Here is a 20,003-nt window from a genome sequence, read left to right on the forward strand (position 1 = left end):
TCACCAAAGCGATCGTCTGAAAGAATACCGTGTACTTTAGCAAAGAATGCAAAGAATCCAGGCTTCTTCCTGATTGATGATAATTCAAGCTTATTCGGCTTAATGCTGCCATCCGTGCTTGTCGATGGCCAATTAATAGAATGAAGCTGAACATCTTCAAACGGGAAAACACGAATGAAGAGTAAATGACTGATTTATTTGGGGCCAGAGTCATCTTCAATTAACGACTCGGAAATCATTGAGCCCACAGACTCAATAATGAGTATTCTAAAGTGTAACTGCACAACGCAAAGCCTTAACACGACAATATTGCAGTTCTGTGCAGTCTACTGTGCTACATTTCTAACTTGTTATTATTGCGGTTAGCACTCCTTCGGAACTTCACCCAGGTTGCGATATCTTCGTCTGTCCATTGGTTTGTTTATCCTTATCAAACCTGTTCCATGCCAGTTTGGGTTACGGGTTAGTTCGTGAACTAATGAGTCGAGTATCGGTCTACTGTCCGGAAGGGACAGGGTTATAAAACAACCTTCGGATAAACATGGGTAACTAGCTATGTGATGGCATGTGCTGCCCCTCAATGAACTTCGTTGATGCCATTCTGGGTCGCTGTGTATGGGCCGCTCGTCAGTGAACCTATTTTACGCCAACTTTGGTCACTATTAACCGCAGTAGCGGATTAGTGACTTTGGCGTTGTGCTACTAAGCCCGAAGGTACTGGATCAAATCCCGGTCGCGGTCGCCAAAATGCAGAAACAGCCGTGTACCATGCACTTCGTGTACTGGGAACCCCAGATGTTCAATGCAATTCCTGAGTTCTCCACTACGGCGTGCCTCAACATCATATCATGGTTTTGGCTCGCAAAGGGTTAGAATTTTTTTTTAAAGTAATGCTTACGTACTGCCGTTCAATAAATATTCTCGATACCTGATACCAACTTGGGTAACTGCATGGGTATGTGCCACTAGGTAGCCGCCACATTTCAATAAACCTCTTTCGCAGGGCTGTTCTACAGCGGCACAGTGTCTTGCTGCCTGCCTTGCGGACATGGTGGCCAGGCCTTCCAGCTCGGTGATGTCTGACAGCCCGCCTTGAGGACCTGGCGGCCAACTGTTATAGAAGCCTCGTGTCTTGATCTCCGCCATATCGAACAGCTGACATATCGACCTGCTAACTCGATACCCACCCTATTGGCCTGGTGTCCAGCTGTTTTAGCAGCCAGGCGCCTTGATGTCCTCCCTGTGGAGCTGGCGGCCAACTGGTCTACCGACGTGGTATCTGTATGGCCGTTGGGCTGGTCTAGTGCTCCGATGTTTGTTTATTAATTTATTTACGAACTGATCTAGCAGTCTATACGATTTTCGACGTGGTATTCCTGTGCCCGCAGTGCTGATCCTGGTGGCCAGCTGACCTTGTGACCTGGTAACTCGGTGCCCGCCCTGGGGACCTGGTGGTCAACTGTTCTAGCAGCCTGGTGTCCTGATCTAGAACCATGAAGATACCAGGTGATCTGGCGACGTGGTATCTCTAAGCCGATACTGTTGACCTGGTGGCCAGCTGTCCTAGCAGCTTGGTGTATTGACGCCCATCCTGTGGATCTGGTGGCCAGCTGATCTGCCGATGTTATACCTCTATGCAGGTCCTGCTAACCTGGTGCCCAGCTGTTCTAGCAGTCCTAGGGTCTGGTGTCTTGATCCCCGTCCGGTGGATCTGGCAGCAAGCTGATCTAGCGACCTAGTACCTGACTGCCCACCCTGCTGACCTGGTGGCCAGCTATTGAGCTGTGTGATGTCTTGCTGCGCACAGTGTAGACCTGGTGGCCAACTGTTTCTTGTCACCTCCTGGGCTGCTGATCAGAAGATCACGCGCACGTCAAGGAATCCCAAGTGGCAAAAGGTTTTTTTTTTTATCACAATTGCTCCACCAACAAGATAAGTCGGGCAAGCTGTTGTTTAACATACACAAGTTCAGCGTCTGTGTTCATTCTCCTCGAGCTGTTTGATTTCTGCCATTACTTTGCATTTAAATATTGTGCTCGCTGCAATAACGGGTGATGTAGCTGGAATCGATATCGCGGGTTGATTTCGGGTTGGCTGCCACTTTACCATTAACAGTGCATGTGGTTGCGTGAAAGAGTGCTCACATTCCTTCGTGCATAGTTTTATCCTGTAACGTGCGAACGCAACTCGCGCCGCTTTTTTGAAGAAACAACGCATTGTATGGATCAATGCTCGCTGCTTCTTTATGCAGGACACCTACGTGGTTTTTGGTTCAAACAACGCGGGGACGGACGGCCGGGCCAAGTTCTGCTTCCTAGCGGACGAGGTAAGCACAATCCTTGCGACCGTTTTGAATTAATCATGCTGAAATCTTGGTGTAGCAGCCACGCGAAGTGCCGTCCGCTGCTGTTTTGCTGTAAGAGGAAGCTTCAACTGGGGTGCTCCTATCTAAATAGGTGTAAAAGGAGAATTCGTTTTTCTCGGCAACCACTGCACCAAATTTGACGAGGTGTGTTGCATTTGAAAGAAACATTTAAAATGTAGTGACTGTTTGTTTCGAATTTTTGATTAAGATCGTCAATTTTTATTAGAATTGGCAGAAATCAAAAATTTTCAGAAAACAAAACGATCAAGTTTACTCAGCAACTCAGCAAGTAAAAATGACATCACAATTTTGTGAATCGATCTGATATATCATCTAAAGCGGACAAGATTGATCTGTTATACATGAATAAAAGAACTTTAGTAATGTGTGTGTCATTGATTGATAAACTTCGTATGCGTCTATTTTTTCGAACTTTCCAATTGCTGAAAATTCTTTTCACAAAGTTCAGGTCTAAATTGAAATTCCGCTTCCAACAGTCACTATAATTTAACTTTCTCACTCAAATGCAACCAATTTCATTAAACTCGGTCCAAGGGTTATCTCAGAAAAGCATTTCTGTGTTTTACATGTATTTCAATAGGCCGCGTCGGTGTTGGGCCCGAGCTAAAGCTTTCTCGTAAGCGCTCCCTCTTTAGTGCTTATGAAGTTGGCGTATCTGTGATTAAACAAATGTACTACAGCTGCCAGTTTAAAGCAGCACATACCAGGATTTGATGTCTTGCAGTTGAAAGAAATAATTTTTTAGTTCCATATATTGAAATACAATTCAAAGCTTCCTGATACAGTTTCCAAGCCATACTACAGGGTTTACATAGGCTGACGTTTCAGCTGAAATTTGGTCGTTTTTGTCGTGGCATCATCAGTGGAGAATAATGCTCGTCCGACAGGCATGTTATAATGTTATAAGAGTTTTTTTAAATAAATGACATACAGCTAATCACGATGCGCACAGCTGTTCGATTTCATCCTATGCAATGATAAATTCATGCAATGTTTATGCACAACCTTCGCGCTGTACATTATTTTCTTTAGAATATTGTGCTAGATCGTTCAGAATTATTCCAAAATGCAAATACCAGATCAGATGTATGCACAGTGTGAGACGCCTGTGTAGTGATGTGACGAGGACGAAGGCGATGTGTGACGCTTGTCTAGGGAAGAATGCTGATGACAGGCGTGTGAACAGAGAGGTAGGACGCATTTATAATTTCAGGGACATATATGTGTCAGGGACATATCCGGGGAATTTGTAATCATGAAACAGCGCGGTTCGGCAAGCGTAGGCGGTCATTCAGGGTCATGTGCCCTCTACTGTGACGTATACGTGCGTGTGTGTGTGTGTGTTTTTTTTTGTGTTCTTGGGTGTGTGTTTTTGTGTTTTTGGGTGTGTGTTTTTCTTGTGGTTTTGGGTGTTTTTTTGTGTCTTTGTGTGTGTGTGTTTTCTTGTGTTTTCGTGTTTTTGTGTGTGTGTGTTATCGTGTTTTTGTGTTTTTGTGTGTTTTTGTGTTGTGTGCTTTTGTGTGTGTGTGTTTCTGTGTTTGTGTGTGTGTGTGTGTGTTTGTGTGTGCGCGTGCGCGCGTGCGTGTGTGTGTGTGTGTGCGTGCGTGTGTGTGTGTGTGTGTGTGTGCATGTGTGCGCGTGTGCGTGTGTGTTCCTTGATATTGTTGCTTGCCTGCAACATGCACTTTAAATTATGTGTTCACTTCTGTTTGCAGTTTTCGGGAACTCCGTTCTCGCTTCTATTGTCTCGTCAATGTTTGGGAGTTCATCGTGGACTCCAGTAATTTTGTTACATGTTAACCTTTATCCGCATATCCGGGTTCGAGGTCCGGACCAGGACGAATTTTTCTTCAACTACGAGGCTTTTTCTTTCCAGGAACCCGTATGGGTTTCCTTTATAGCAATTGCTACGAACGGGTGGATGTCTGATTTTCCCTTTATTCATGTTAACCTGTAATTATGCTAACAATATTCAACGACGTCGACATTCTAAGGACTACATGGTTACGAGAGAATGACGCTGAAGTGGCGACGTGATGATGAATGTGGGGTCGCTGGCGTGACTGCTTACGTGCCGTGGCAGGGAAAGTTTTCATCTCTAAACATGCACTGCGCATGCTTCGCCATTGACGGTGATACTTAAGCGGCGGCGGCGGTGAAAGCAGCGGCGCACACTTTAGAATGTTTATGCTGCAGACTTCTAAGCAAATACCTTTTTTTGCCTCTTTCGCCCGTTTTTGTGGTGAATCGGTGAGCAACGGTCGCCGGTAGGATATGGAAAGGAAACCTTCCTTAGTATGTTTGTTCGTTCGTGTGTTAGTTCTTGGTTAATTCGCTCTTTGGTTGGTTTGTTCTCCCGTTCAGTCCTTCGTTAGTTGGCTCGTTCAGTCGCTCGTTCAGTTGGCGCGTTCCTCCTTTCGGAAGTTAGTTTGCCCTTTCGTTTGTTCGCTCGTACGGCAATCATCGTAGGTGGTAACTGCAATTTTATTTTACTGAGACAGCACTTACGTAATAACGCCACTGACGCCATCATATGGTCGTCCTATGTTACTGTCGTTTTGTAATCTTGCGGTCTTCGTTCTCAACATGTCGGTGTCATCATCTACGTGTTACTGTATCCGTGACGTCATTGTTCTCTTTTCCTTATCTCACTGTCCTCGTTATTGTACTGTCTTCTTTACACCCCTGTAGTTGTGTCATCGCCGTCTTGTTGGCGCCGGAGTCAAGCTTGGCCACATTCGTCACTTTGGCGGCCATGTCGTCGTTTTCCCGCGGTCGTCTTCGCGACATCGTCGTAGTGTTCGTGTTACATCTGGCACCATGACACGCTCGTCATTTTTGTCGTGGATCGAACTTGAGTAGTCGTCGTCGTGCCGTTGTCTTCTCATTGTCTCTTTCGCACGCACTAACACATACCCGCGAACGGACAAGCGCACGCACAAGCGCACAGGCACACAGTATTTTTTTTTTTTGCCTAGAAATGGCGATGAAGCATCAGATAACACGGTGTGTTGGTCTTATTTGGGTGCGAGATGATTAGGCAAGCAAATATCTACACACACAGTGGCAAACAGCGTAACCACAGCGTAAACTATATACACGATGTGATAGGAGCAGCTTTAAAAGCACACGCCACTGCTAGCTCAAATGTTAAGGTTCGTGTACACTTTAGAGGGAAGCTTGCTATATATATATATATATATATATGTATGGGCTGCACCGTTCTGAACAAAATCATCCGCTGATGACAGGCAGCGTAAACATCTAGCCTCTGCTGTCTTCGCCTTGCTACTCCAAAAATCACGTTATCAAACTCAACTCTTCTGCCCATGTACTTACCATGAACTTATATTTGCTTTCTCGCAAATTTAAAGCTGCGGAAGAAAACATTTACGACTTAGGCTCGTTGGTATATAGCACAGATGTACGCAGAGTGCATTAATGGATTAATAGAAGCGAAGCCCGCGAACATAGCACATAAATCTGAAATCAAATAAATATGATGCTCTATGTCATCCTTTCCAGGGTACCAATCAGTTCTTGCGATAGCGCAACGAATGCTATGTTTACACATTACAAAAACCAACGGACAGATCTGTAATATAATGCCCCCATTTGGGGTTTTTGAGGGAAAATAAGTGTCTTTTCTTCTCGAGGATTTGTCGCTTAATTTGGTCAGTTATTGCCCAAGCTGACCGCGGTTGTTCGTCTGGCTAAGCGTTGCACCTCGTTGCGTCTAGCAGCGAAAGGGACCGTGAAGAAGTTAGGCAATGAGAATGAAGCGAACCACTATGGAAAGCATAAAGCAGTCATCACAATCACTATCAGCTTATTAATTGCATCTCCCAGCAATTTACAATAACCCTTGTCTTGCGCCAGCTGATTCCATTTTTTGCTTGTTAATTTACTGATATTATCACAACACCTAATTTCCTGCCGTCCTCCACTGCACTTCTCTTCCCTTTGCACTCATTGTGTAAGCGTAACACTTTTAAAGCACCAGTTATCTGTCCTACACATTACATGGCCCACCTAACTCGGCTACCTCTGAATTCTTTACAATCCGCATCGCTGTCTTCCTGTCTCTGAACGTGGCATCTAAGATTTCTCTTCTAAGATTTCTTTATTATTCTCTAAGTCTCTGGTCCTTACATTAGTACCCATAGAAAGCAATGATTTTACCCATTTCAAGGATAGCGGTAAGCTGCCCATCATTATGTCGTAATACATACCGTTTGCGATCCAACCAATTTTATTTTTCTTTCAATATCCTTTCCTTCATCATGATAGCCTCTGACTGGTTTGCCTTGTTAAGTGTTATTCTAGAGTCTTACTACCGATCGCGGATTCCGTGCTCCGGCTAGGCAATTTAACATTACCTTAGTCTTCAGTATATTGATTTTCAAACTTACTCTTTCAATCCGTTGGCACAGTCATACCATAGCAGTCATAGTTTACCTTTAACACCAATTCTCATAATAGTAAAAAAAGATTACATACACCTGAGAATGTCGCTATCAAAAAGCTGAGAGTATATAACCGAGAACTGAACCTTGTAGCAAAACTCTTTACATACACCGCAGTCCTTACGTGGCATGGGAGGAAAATGAAATCTATGACATTCAGCAATTACCCGGCAGACATTACGTAGGGAAAGCTGCACGCTGTGTTAAGGAAAAGTCGAATGAGCATAAGCGAATTGCCAGGAGAAAATATTTTTTGCATCAAACTTTCAGGCACAAGGTTATTGCCGAAAATTCAAGGAAACTCAAATATTGCTCATTCCTAAAGATTAACTATGGCTAAAGGGATACTCGAGGTAGAAGAAAATATAAGAAGGTTGGGTTTGTCATATGTTATCATTGCATGACAATGGTTCTTGTCTCGTGCCAGGAATTGTGTATCGTGGAGTGGAGGACCTAGGCCATTCTGCACAACATATAATTTCGCGCTTCATTGCTCCGCTTTGATTTGTTGTTGTGATGAGACGTACTTACGGTCGAGTTTCACAGAATGCTTCATTTCATGGGTGTTGGCGCTATGCTCGTGTGCTTCGTTTGGGTTTGCATATTTTTTCTTTTGCTGTCCCTGATTTACTCTCCGTCAGCCTAATATTGTTTTGCTAGAGAACACCACGGCCCATGACTTTGCGTTTCAGCTGGCATTGCCGTATTTCTTGATCCAGCAGAACCTCACAGGCCCTATGGCAGTGCATAAAGCAAGGGGGGGGGGGGGGGGTGGAATTTCAAACGGTTAAGATATGAAAAGTACAAATTTCTAACAGCAACAGTACTATTACCGCCCATTTCGCTTTACCTTTACATAATTTGCACTAAGTCGCTTTCAACGGGCACTTTACCCGATGATTGGAAAATTTCCCATGTTGTTCCGGTTCATGAGGGTGGCTGAACAAAGGATGTAACAAATTACCGGCCCATTTCATTAACATCAATATCATGTCAACTTTTTGAACATATCCTATTTAAGCACATATTGACCCATCTTACAGATAATAATGTTCTGATAAATGAGCAGCACGGTTTTCGCAAAGGATTTTCTTGTACCACGCAACTTGTAGAGTTTTTTCATGAGTTGGCTTCCAACGTTGACGAGGGTGGGCAAACAGATTGTGTCTTCATAGATTTTCGAAAGGCCTTCGACACCGTGTCGGACTTCCTTCTCCTAGTCAAACTGCACATTGTAAATTTTGACCAGAATGTACTAACTTGGATAACCAATTACTTGTTCGACAGGCGTCAATGCGTGCTTTTAAATGGGAGGTGTTCATCCTATGCTGGTGTATCGTCAGGCATGCCACAAGGCTCCGTCCTTGGACCGCTCTTATTCCTTATTTTTGTTAATAATATCTCTGTGGGTATTTCATCGTGCATGCGTTTATTTGCCGACGATTGTGTTTTATATCGGCAGATTAGGAATGCGAGTGACGGCGTTTCTTTGCAGGACGATTTCGATCGTATTACAAGGTGGGGCCAGAAGTGGCAAATGACGTTGAGTCCAAAAAAGTGTGTGCACAGGCGTGTTTCCAAAAAAAAAGAAACAAATTGAAACAGCTTACAGGCTAAATATGTATGTGACTATACTGAACCAACATGCAAATATCTTGGTGTTGTTTTATCGCATGATTGCTCATGGAATCCCAATATTGATTATGTTGTTGGTAAAGCAGCAAGCGCTCCTAACTTTATCCAACGGAACCTAAGATGGGCACCCCAGAATTTAAAGAACACGGCCTATCTCACCTGTATTAGGCCGATCTTGGAGTACGCATGCCCTTTATGAGACCCGATGCAGGCCAGGTCTATAGATAAACTTGAAAAAAAAAATCAGAATAGAGCTGCGCTGTTTGTTTTAGGGCGGTACAAGCGGACAGACAGCTGTACCGCTATGAAAACGGAATTGGGTTGGGAATCGATTTCTTTGCGCAGAAAAACACCGCGATTGAAGTTTTTTGTATTTTTCACGGTAACACTGGAATTGCTTGTAATAACTACTTTTATCAACCCAATTACATATCCAGTAGAAATGATCACCGACACAAAGTGAAGGAGTACCATGCAAGGACAACAATTCTTTGTGATGACTATCAGAGATTGGAACCGGCTGCAAGAGACGCAAGTGTGCTGTATAGATGAAGAAGCGTTTTATTTAAGTCTGTAACCCCCTGCTGTAACGCCTTCCTGGCAAAGCGGGGCACTCACTAAATAAATAAATAAATAAATAAATAAAATAAATAAATAAATAAATAAATAAAAAGATTGCCGTATTATGGAATATTCAAGGGACTACGGGACCACATATGGGACTACGTAGGTGAACAACTGTCATCGAGGCGCGGACTGCCACTAGTTCGGTATCGACATCTGTGGTGATGACTTCTGGGGCGATCAGACCGGATCTGTGCGAGTACACGGCCGAAAGCGTTTCTGGCTCTGTGCCAGGCGAGCCATCTGATGTTGTAGAGAAGGTCAAGACAGTGGGCGAACTGTGGGGCTAGTTTCGGTATTGACAATAAAGCGTCGTCATGACACTAGTAGCCAAATGTAAATTCAGTAACGTTTGCATATGTTGCTCTATCTTTTCAAACTACATAAGAATAAAGGGATGCAATTACCTTCGGCTTCGTTTGCTACTCTGCTCATCTGCTTCTGCCGCTTTCTATGCAGGTGTACGTTTTTTCGCGTGCTCTGCAGTTAAAATTTTTCTTTATGTGCCCTCGAACGTTCCGACAAATTCGAAAAAAACCGAGGAAAGGGCACAAGGCATGCTGCGCGGCTGTGTGGTGTGGCAACTCGGGGACGGACAGCTGGGCGAAGTTTTTCCATTTCCCGGCGGACGACAGGTAAGCACGCTTTTTCTGCAGTCGTTATGAAGAAACAAGCGCTATCCTTATCAAAACAGCTATAGAACGAAACGAAAGATCTTCCGGGGTTGTTTTCAAGTGAATGTGTTTTTTTCGTTTGGCGCGGCGCATTTTTCTGTGGTGTTGTAAAAGCTACTTGATGACAGTTGCACATGGGCCGATTGATGCTAGCTGATGCGCAGACGGAAATTTCCCATCGGTGTATGTTGGCGGTGGCTTTTCATTTTTTACAGGAGTAGAAAATTTGCGATTTATATTTGGCGAAAGTATTCCAATGCTTGTTGCACAAACTGGTTACGATGGAGAGCATTCCGGTGACTAGTTTTATGTCGCCACATTACCTCTGAATGTTCATGAACACGGCAGAAGTAAAACAAAATCAATTACGTAGCAGTCACCATTTGTATTTTGAATTACGAGAAGTTCGAGTTAACTACGCGATGACCGAGTTTACTATTCTCTTTTTCGAACTGTGCCTAGAAGGACAGAATTTTTTCGTCGCGTCTTCGTGCTCTCAGCTTTGGTTTCATATTTAGGTGTTCCTCCTCCATGACCATGCGGTATTTTGCCCATTTTTCAGATGTGACATTTGGCGAAATTACGCTAAATGTCCTCGCGGGGTTGGCATGCGTGCAGATGTGCTACGACTACTGCCTCTGCTTGGACCAGATCAGAAAAAGGGAGTACGCCGACCCGACCAAAACAAGACTTGTGGTCGGCTGTGCCGACTGTTGGAGTGGAAGTGCGGTCCCTGGTCGATGAAGGTAAGGACTATAACTTATTAGTCGCCGCGAGTCTGTACTTCCGTAATTCCTTATTTCCGCGCAGAAACCACTTTACAGGGTACGGCGCAAGTGTCATTAGCATGGCGAGCGCTGTCTTGTGCACGTCATTTGCTACGGGGTCTGGCGTCATGTGACCTCAAGCAGGGAAATTTGCTCCGCGTGCGCCAAGAAAGCACGTGCTTGTCAGTTTCTCCGTATCATTTGCTCGTCGGTGGTTCGTGATGTTCCCGATTATAGGCTAACCTAAAAAGCCGAACAGTTTTTACAGACTATGGGCGAATTCCCGTTCGTAAAAAGCCGCGCCGTGCTTAGCGCTATAGCATACGATAGGGCAAAACCAGTTCATGCCACGCGCTGCCGTGTTCTCCTGGAGTTTGGTTTGCCGCTTTGTAGCAGAAATTCTTCTGGGGCGAAAATTCTAATTCTCAGTTGCCCAGCAGCTTTAAACTACTGAAAGTGAGAAGTTATAGTTGTTCTCTCATGGGTACTTTGTCGAAAAATGAAGCCAGATCGAACGCCCAATTTCTTAATCCTTAGCAAGATGAATCAAAGCTTTAAGTGATCAAGAAAAACTAGCTATGTGTGTATGTATATGTATATATATATATATATATAATATGCGGGCTTCCTCTTATTGCCATTTGCAGATCCTAAGGCAAGGGTCATGTTTACCTTCTGCTCATTGAAGAAACACATGGCGACTGGGACGAAACAAAACGCATCTTTAAACATTTGTACCGACGTTGTAAATTCGCTTTTGGGGTGATAGATCTTGTGGCACTTTATATACGCCAAGACAACAGCGATCATAGTTTGTTTCCAACTAACACCAAACGCGACGTCTTACTTCGGTCGGGGCGCGGACGATAAGGCACCAGCTCGATCACGATGTTTTTTCTCCATTTCCTTTACTTCGTTCTGGATAATTCAGAGGGAGCCTGTTCGAGGGCGCTGCTTTTTTATCCTATTGGGAGCGCAGTCCCGTAGCTCTATAATTCGCGTGCTTTATTTATCAGCCGGGGAAAAAAATAGTACGCAATTAGTACGTCGCTTAAAATACCGCAGTTAGATGTCCCTTGGCTGTGCCTTCAAATGCCTCATTGACGCTTTGACAATTAGGATAGTACGTCTCGAGTTAGATAATTAATTACGATTACCTAATTAAATCTCAGTAACGAAAATATTACTGGCAGCTACTCCACTGTACTGTAAACAATATTGATACGTGTACTTATCTTTATCGGGCGACCACGCTTCGCCGCCTAACAAATGCTATCACACAGCGCGGGACGCGCCTGCATGTATCCGAAGTTTCTGGAAAGTTATCGATGCTTCTATCCGCGGTCTATTGTCGCCGAACCGTGTGTTATCTGATTTCATCGCCTGACGCGAATGGTGTAGAACTCTGTGGAAGGCACGCGGGTCCCAACGATTAGTCTGGAACATTCGATGACTGCTCTATAAAAGCCGACGCGCTTGACCCGCTGATCAGATTTCCGACGATCGCCGACTGTGTTCGCCGCTTTCGTTGTGCTATAAGTGTAGCCTGTTTTGTGGGCACAAGTTCGCCCAATAAAAGTTAGTTTCCTCGTTCACAGTATTGCTACTGTGTTCTTCTACGTCACCACCACGTGACATCTGGTGAAGGTGCTTGTGCGTTCATGTACAGAACGCCCCCGCAAAGCCGCGATCCAAGCCCGAAGCCCGAGGACAAAACCAACGTCGCCCAAGACCAGCGTGCTAGCCGCCGACTGCAAGGACTGCCCCCAGAGCACGGACTTCTACCTGAGACGAACAGGAAGATTGCCACCAAGTCCACCCCAATGGCAGCCCCAGCATCCCCCGTCGTGCTGCAGCAGCCCAGGGAGCCCCCCACGTTCCGCGGTTCAACATTCGAGGACCCGGAAACCTGGATCGAGACGTACGAGAGGGTCGCTGCATTTAACAGCTGGAACAGCGACGACAAACTGCGACATGTCTTCTTCGCATTGGAAGACGCTGCCAGGACGTGGTACGAGAACAGAGAAGCCACCTTAACGACCTGGGACCTTTTCCGAAGCGGCTTCCTGCAGACATTCACAAGCGTCGTACGCCGAGAACGAGCCCAAGCACTCCTAGAAACCCGAGTGCAGTTGCCTAACGAGACCACCGTGATTTTCACAGAAGAAATGAGCCGCCTATTCCGCCACGCCGACCCGGAAATGTCCGAGGAAAAGAAAGTCCGGCTACTAATGCGTGGTGTAAAGGAGGAACTTTTCGCCGGTATGGTACGAAGCCCACCGAAGACCGTCGACGAGTTTCTTCGCGAGGCCACTAGCATCAAGAAGACACTCGAGATGCGAAACCGGCAATTCGACCGCCGCACGAACGCGACAAACTACGCCGGAGTTCAGTCACTGGCCACCGACGACCTACGCGAGACTATCCGAGCTGTCGTGCGGGAGGAGCTACAAAAGCTGTTGCCACGATCACAGCCTCAAGTGGCTTCCATTGCCGACGCCGTGCGTGAGGAACTCCAACAACAACTTGGAGTAGCCCCTGAATCGCCGCAGCCTGAGCCGCAAGCGATGACCTACGCCGCCGTCGCACGCCGTCAAGGTCCCCCTCCGCGACCGCGCCAGGGCCCTGTCAGGCCGCAATTCCGTCGTCCGCCGCCGCCGCCACCCGCACGACCACCCGTCGCCCAGCGCAGCTACCCGAGGAAGACAGACGTTTGGCGCGCTCCTGACCACCGCCCGCTCTGCTACCACTGCGGGGAAGCCGGCCATGTGTACCGCCGGTGCCCATACCGGGAGATGGGACTGCGAGGTTTCGCCGTTAACGCGCCGCGGCCACAGATTGGCGAACGACCTCGCGATATCGCCGACTACCTCGCCACCACTCAGTGGAGCCCTCGACGAGCTTCCCGTTCGCCGTCACCAGGCCGCTACCTGTCGCCGCAGCGCCGACCTATCGAGAAGACACTCGAGATGCGAAACCGGCAATTCTACCGCCGCACCAACGCTACAAACTATGCCGGAGTTCAATCACTGGCCTCCGAAGACCTGCGCGAGGCTATCAGGGCAGTCGTACGAGAGGAGCTTCAGAAGATCTTCCCGTCGTCGCAGTCTCAAGTGGCCTCGATCGCTGACATCGTCAAAGATGAGGTTCAGCGGTCGCTTGGAGTTCCGGAGGTGCAACCTCAATTACCGCAACCCCAACCCGAAGCGATGACCTACGCCGCCGTCGTACGCCGTCACGGCCCTCCTCAGCGACCGCGCCAGGGCCCTGTAACGCCGCAATTCCGTCGACCACCGCCGCCGCCACCGACAGCGCGCCCACCCGTCGCCCAGCGGAGCTACCCGAGGAAGACCGACGTTTGGCGCGCTCCTGACCACCGCCCGCTCTGCTACCACTGCGGGGAAGCCGGCCATGTGTACCGCCGGTGCCCATACCGGGAGATGGGACTGCGAGGTTTCGCCGTTAACGCGCCGCGGCCACAGATTGGCGAACGACCTCGCGATATCGCCGACTACCTCGCCACCACTCAGTGGAGCCCTCGACGACCGTCGCGTTCACCATCACCAGGCCGCTACCTGTCGCCGCAGCGCCGAACATACACTGGCCCAGCTCGGGGCCGGTCAGCGAGCCCATATCCGGAAAACTAAAAGCAGCAACCGATGGAGGTGCGGTTGCTGTTCGTCGAACTGACGAAGATCCTCCGCCGCCGACGAAGACGACGAAGCAACCATCTCGACGACCTAATGACGACACCCCGCCGCCCCGACGAAGTCAGGAAGCCAAGACTACACCGACGAAAGACGACTTGACGACGCGACGTTCAAGCTTCAGTTCAACACGACGCAGCCGTGATCCGACGCCAAGACCAAACTGCAACGCCAGACAAAGAACCACCGACCTCGACGTGCTTCTCGACGGCCACGCAGTTACCGCCTTAGTGGACACAGGGGCTGATTACTCCGTCATGAGTGGACACATCGCCGCCCAGTTGAAGAAGGTTAAGACTGCATGGGAAGGCCCTCAAATTCGCACCGCTGGGGGACACCTCATCACGCCGACTGGAATCTGCACGGCAAGAATAACCATTCATGACCGGACTTACCCTGCCACTTTCGTTATCCTCCAACAGTGTTCACGAGACGTCATTCTCGGTATGGACTTCCTGAACCAACACGGCGCAATCATCGACCTGAAGTCACAGTCAATAACGCTGTCGGAAGATAAAGCGATACCGCCGGAGAGCCCTCGTAGTCACCACGCCTTGAGTGTGCTCGAAGATCAAGTGAGCATCCCGCCTCGCTCCAGCATTGTTATTTTGGTCGGCACCGAAACACCCGCTGACGTAGAAGGCGTCATCGAAGGCGACCAACGTCTACTGCTGGACCGTGAAATTTGCGTCGCAAGAGGGATCGCTCGACTGCACGGAGGAAACACAAAGGTGTTGCTGACAAACTTCAGCCAGGAGTTCAAGCACATCAACAAGGGCACGACGATCGCATACATCGAGGAAATTCAGGAAACCAGCGATGCGTTTGTCCTCTCGGATTCTGTCGCATCTACCCCGACGACCGTAGTTCCCGAGCCAGACTACGACATAAATCCAAGTCTCCCCGCGATTAAGCAGCAACAGCTCAGAAGTCTGCTTCGACGATACAAAGGCTGTTTTTCGACGTCATCGAGGATTCGACAAACACCAGTCGCAAAGCATCGCATAATAACCGAAGAGTGCGCTCGACCACTACGCCAGAGCCCTTACAGAGTTTCGACGCGGGAACGTGAAGCTATAAGAGAACAAGTCGACGAAATGCTGCGCGACGACATCGTCCAGCCGTCGAAAAGCCCGTGGGCATCCCCTGTTGTCCTGGTAAAGAAAAAGGACGGAACCCTACGTTTCTGTGTCGATTATCGTCGACTGAACAAGATCACGAAGAAGGATGTATACCCCCTCCCACGGATAGACGACGCATTGGATCGGCTCTGCAACGCTAAATACTTCTCGTCGATGGACCTCAAGTCTGGCTATTGGCAAATAGAAGTCGACGAAAGAGATCGCGAAAAGACCGCCTTCATCACCCCAGACGGCCTCTACGAGTTCAAGGTTATGCCATTTGGACTGTGCTCGGCGCCTGCAACGTTCCAGCGCGTGATGGACACGGTTTTAGCAGGATTGAAGTGGCAGACCTGTCTCGTTTATTTGGATGACGTCGTTGTCTTCGCCGGAAATTTCGACGATCACCTCAGGCGGCTTGCAACAGTACTCGAGGCCATCAAGTCATCAGGCCTCACTCTGAAGCCAGAAAAGTGCCGCTTCGCCTACGATGAGCTTCTGTTCCTAGGCCACGTCATCAGCAAGTCTGGAGTCCGCCCCGACCCGCAGAAGACAGCTGCCATCGCAAAGTTCCCGCAGCCCACCGACAAGAAGGCAGTGCGTAGATTTCTTGGCATGTGTGCCTACTACAGGCGATTTGTCAAGGACTTTTCACGAATTGCTGAGCCGCTGACACAGCTAACTAAATGTGACGTCGAGTTCAAGTGGGAAACGCCGCAGGCCGACGCATTTGAAGAACTCAAACGACGCATGCAGTCGCCGCCCGTACTTGCCCACTTCGACGAGCACGCCAATACCGAAATCCACACTGACGCCAGTAGCCTAGGCCTCGGTGCCGTCCTAGTCCAGAGAAAAGATGGACATGAACACGTGATAGCTTACGCTAGCCGGTCGTTGTCAAAAGCGGAAGGCAATTATTCCACAACGGAAAAGGAATGCCTCGCCATCGTTTGGGCTACAGCGAAATTTCGCCCCTACCTATATGGCAGGCCATTCAGAGTGGTCAGCGACCATCACGCGTTGTGTTGGCTAGCTAACTTAAAGGACCCTTCAGGACGGCTGGCACGGTGGAGCCTCAGACTACAAGAATACGACATCACTGTAACATACAAGTCCGGACGAAAACACTCAGATGCCGATTGCCTATCACGCGCCCCCATTGAGCCGCCGCCGCAAGATAACGAGGATGACGACGCCTTCCTTGGAATAATAAGCGCGGAAGACTTCGCCGATCAACAACGAGGGGACCCGGAGCTAAAAGCCCTTGTCGAGTATTTGGAAGGGCACACCGACGTTGTCCCTAGGGCATTTAAGCGTGGATTATCTTCGTTCACGCTTCAAAACAACCTACTCGTGAAGAAAAACTTCTCACCAGTCCGCGCCAACTACCTTCTTGTTGTTCCGTCGGCGCTGCGTCCAGAAGTACTGCACGCCTAACACGACGATCCAACTGCTGGGCACCTCGGATTCTCCCGGACGCTGTCGAGGATACATGAAAGGTATTACTGGCCGCGTCTGACAGCCGACGTCGCCCGTTACGTCAAGACACGCCGAGACTGTCAACGACGCAAGACACCACCGACAAGGCCAGCAGGGTTACTACAGCCGATCGAACCTCCTCGTCGACCATTCGAGCAGGTTGGGATGGATTTGTTGGGGCCGTTTCCAAAGTCAACATCCGGGAATAAGTGGATCGTCGTGGCGACGGACTATCTCACCCGCTTCGCTGAAACAAAAGCTCTACCGAAAGGCAGCGCAGCCGAGGTGGCGAAATTTTTCGTCTAGAACATCCTGCTGCGACATGGCGCCCCAGAAGTCCTCATCACCGACAGAGGAACGGCTTTTACAGCAGAGCTCACCCAAGCCATTCTGCAATATAGCCAGACAAGCCACAGGAGGACAACTGCCTACCATCCGCAAACGAATGGTCTCACGGAGCGCCTGAACAAGACCCTCGCCGACATGCTAGCAATGTACGTCGACGTCGAGCACAAGACGTGGGACGCGGTCCTGCCGTATGTCACCTTCGCCTACAACACGGCGGTGCAAGAAACAACACAGATCACGCCATTCAAGTTGGTTTACGGCAGGAACCCGACGACGACGCTCGACGCCATGCTGCCGCACGTCACTGACGAGGAGAATCTTGACGTCGCTACCTATCTCCAGCGCGCCGAAGAAGCCCGACAGCTCGCCCGCCTACGGATCAAGACCCAGCAGCGTACCGACAGCCGACACTACAACCTCCGACGACGCTTCGTCGAGTACCAGCCCGGCGACCGTGTTTGGGTATGGACCCCGATACGCCGGCGAGGACTCAGTGAGAAGCTGCTGCGACGCCATTTCGGACCCTACAAGGTCATCCGACGTATTGGCGCACTAGACTATGAGGTCGTGCCAGACGGCATTTCGCACTCACAGCGGCGCCGCGCACGATCTGAAGTGGTCCACGTGGTGCGCCTTAAACCATTTTACGGACGCTGATTAACTTCCTTAGTTTGTTGTTTTCTTTGCTACGAATGCTTTTCTTTGTTACTTTCGTTTGTTAGCAGCATCGGGTCGATGCTTTTTAAGAGGGGGGTATTGACACGTGTACTTATCTTTATCGGGCGACCACGCTTCGCCGCCTAACAAATGCTATCACACAGCGCGGGACGCGCCTGCATGTATCCGAAGTTTCTGGAAAGTTATCGATGCTTCTATCCGCGGTCTATTGTCGCCGAACCTTGTGTTATCTGATTTCATCGCCTGACGCGAATGGTGTAGAACTCTGTGGAAGGCACGCGGGTCCCAACGATTAGTCTGGAACATTCGATGACTGCTCTATAAAAGCCGACGCGCTTGACCCGCTGGTCAGATTTCCGACGATCGCCGACTGTGTTCGCCGCTTTCGTTGTGCTATAAGTGTAGCCTGTTTTGTGGGCACAAGTTCGCCCAATAAAAGTTAGTTTCCTCGTTCACAGTATTGCTACTGTGTTCTTCTACGTCACCACCACGTGACAATATGCACTAGGTTTTCTTCGACTAACATATTGCTCGTTCTTTAAATCTTGGTGCACAATAGTTAATTGGGACACCTTGTATATATTTATGATCTTTGCATGCAACTGACGATGTTTCCATCCCTAATAATTATTGTAAATTATTAGAAATTTTTTTTCATGAGTCGTTAGCATTAGTTACACGAAAGAGAAGCAATGCGACCATTCATGCAACGAGAAACCAGAATACAGCCAGAAGCAATCATACACCATTGATAAAAGACTGCTGAAGGGTCACTAAAATTTATAGGTTTTTCTTCATGGTCAAAAAAGCACGCAAAACAATTTCAAGTGTGGTGAACATGCAGCAACATAATAATTCTCTAGGGATATGCTATCCATACCTTTAGAAATAATCTTTCATTGGCTACTTCCATCTCTTTCAAAAATATAATAAACTTTGTCCTGTGTCTATATTTAAATATACTGTGTATGTGCATGGCGTCTACAGTGGAAACTTGAAGCGGATGAGGCAGCCGCCGCTAGTGCTTCTAATGCGCGTGTCGTCTTGTCAGGATTTGCAGAAATAAAGCGAAAGTAGGAATTAAAAGCCGTGCACGTCTGTGCCAACAGTGATGCTGTAAGCTATTAGGCCCAGTAAAATTTCAAGTGAGAAGGTCTAGGAAAGTCAAAACAAACTTCAAATGATGTGGACGTCAAAGCTCTGGTAAGGACACTTAAGATGTGTGTGTGTGAGGGGGAGGGGGAGGGGGGCGGGATTCAGCATCGCCCGGTGAGGGCTCAGCCCCCACCGAAAAACTCCGGGGTGGGGGGGGCTCGGGCCCCGGAGCCTTCCCCCCCCCCTCCCCGTAGTCGGCGCCTATGTACTCCTTTACGAAAATAGTTCTGTGTTTTGTTACGTGCATTAGAAATTTGTTAGTGTTAATGAACATGCTGTCGTATTTTAATAAATGCAAAGTGATATCACATGGTATGCATTTGTGGCCACAGGAATTTGCTTTCCAATACAACATGACACTTTAGAGTAGACAGGACGTTGCGCTTGTCCTGTGTGCCTGCGTGCAATGTTCTTTTACAAAATGTCCAATTTCGGCGAAAATTGATCAACTAGCCGAAGAAGATGTTCTAATGAGGTATCTGTCTTTACAGGTTCTGAAACACCTGCAGCAAGGCAAAATCGGATAATATATTCATCAGAGATCGCAGGCATCATCAACCGACTGGGAAATTATACACAAAGATATCGCAAGTTGCGCTAAGTTAAAGAGCTGCCGAAATATTACCACGGGGGAATTCCCCCTATTGCTTAAGCACTAGAGCAGCTGAGGCGTCATTTAAGCACAGAGTTCTAGCGACTCTTGCGGAGCCAGATGGCATTCCAATATCGCGAGCGGAAGGGAAGGACATGGATAAATGTTTTCTAGGGCACGTTGTGTGGCCGCGCAAATCTGCGGTGTTACCAGTGTACTGAATTTAGGCTAAACAGCAGCCTGCTCTCTAAAATATTTTGCTCTAAGTGTCCCCTGTATCTGCTGCAGAATTTCTGCCATGCGTGGCTTTTGCTGCACATAAATGACATCAATCTGTATCTCAAAAAAACATCGTGAGAGAAATTCCGGTG

At 48.1% G+C, this 20,003-nt stretch overlaps 1 protein-coding gene across 4 annotated transcripts in view; it reads left to right on the top strand.

Moving 5' to 3' along the window:
• The first annotated feature begins 282 nt into the window (after window positions 1–282).
• The window catches only part of LOC126518369 (uncharacterized), an 80,734-nt gene continuing 61,013 nt past the window's right edge, over window positions 283–20,003 (top strand). For 3 of the 4 annotated variants that reach the window (XR_011891102.1, XM_072285550.1, XM_072285551.1), the window contains exons 1-4: window positions 283–1,275; window positions 1,389–1,506; window positions 1,641–1,897; window positions 2,252–2,326. The gene's annotated coding sequence lies outside the window, so the exon portion shown is untranslated. Of the gene's footprint in view, window positions 1,507–1,640; window positions 1,898–2,251; window positions 2,327–20,003 lie in introns of all 4 variants that reach the window. The other variant, XR_011891103.1, reaches the window with a different exon arrangement.

This window comes from Dermacentor andersoni, chromosome 11, assembly GCF_023375885.2.
Source record: "Dermacentor andersoni chromosome 11, qqDerAnde1_hic_scaffold, whole genome shotgun sequence".
Lineage (NCBI taxonomy): Eukaryota > Metazoa > Arthropoda > Arachnida > Ixodida > Ixodidae > Dermacentor > Dermacentor andersoni.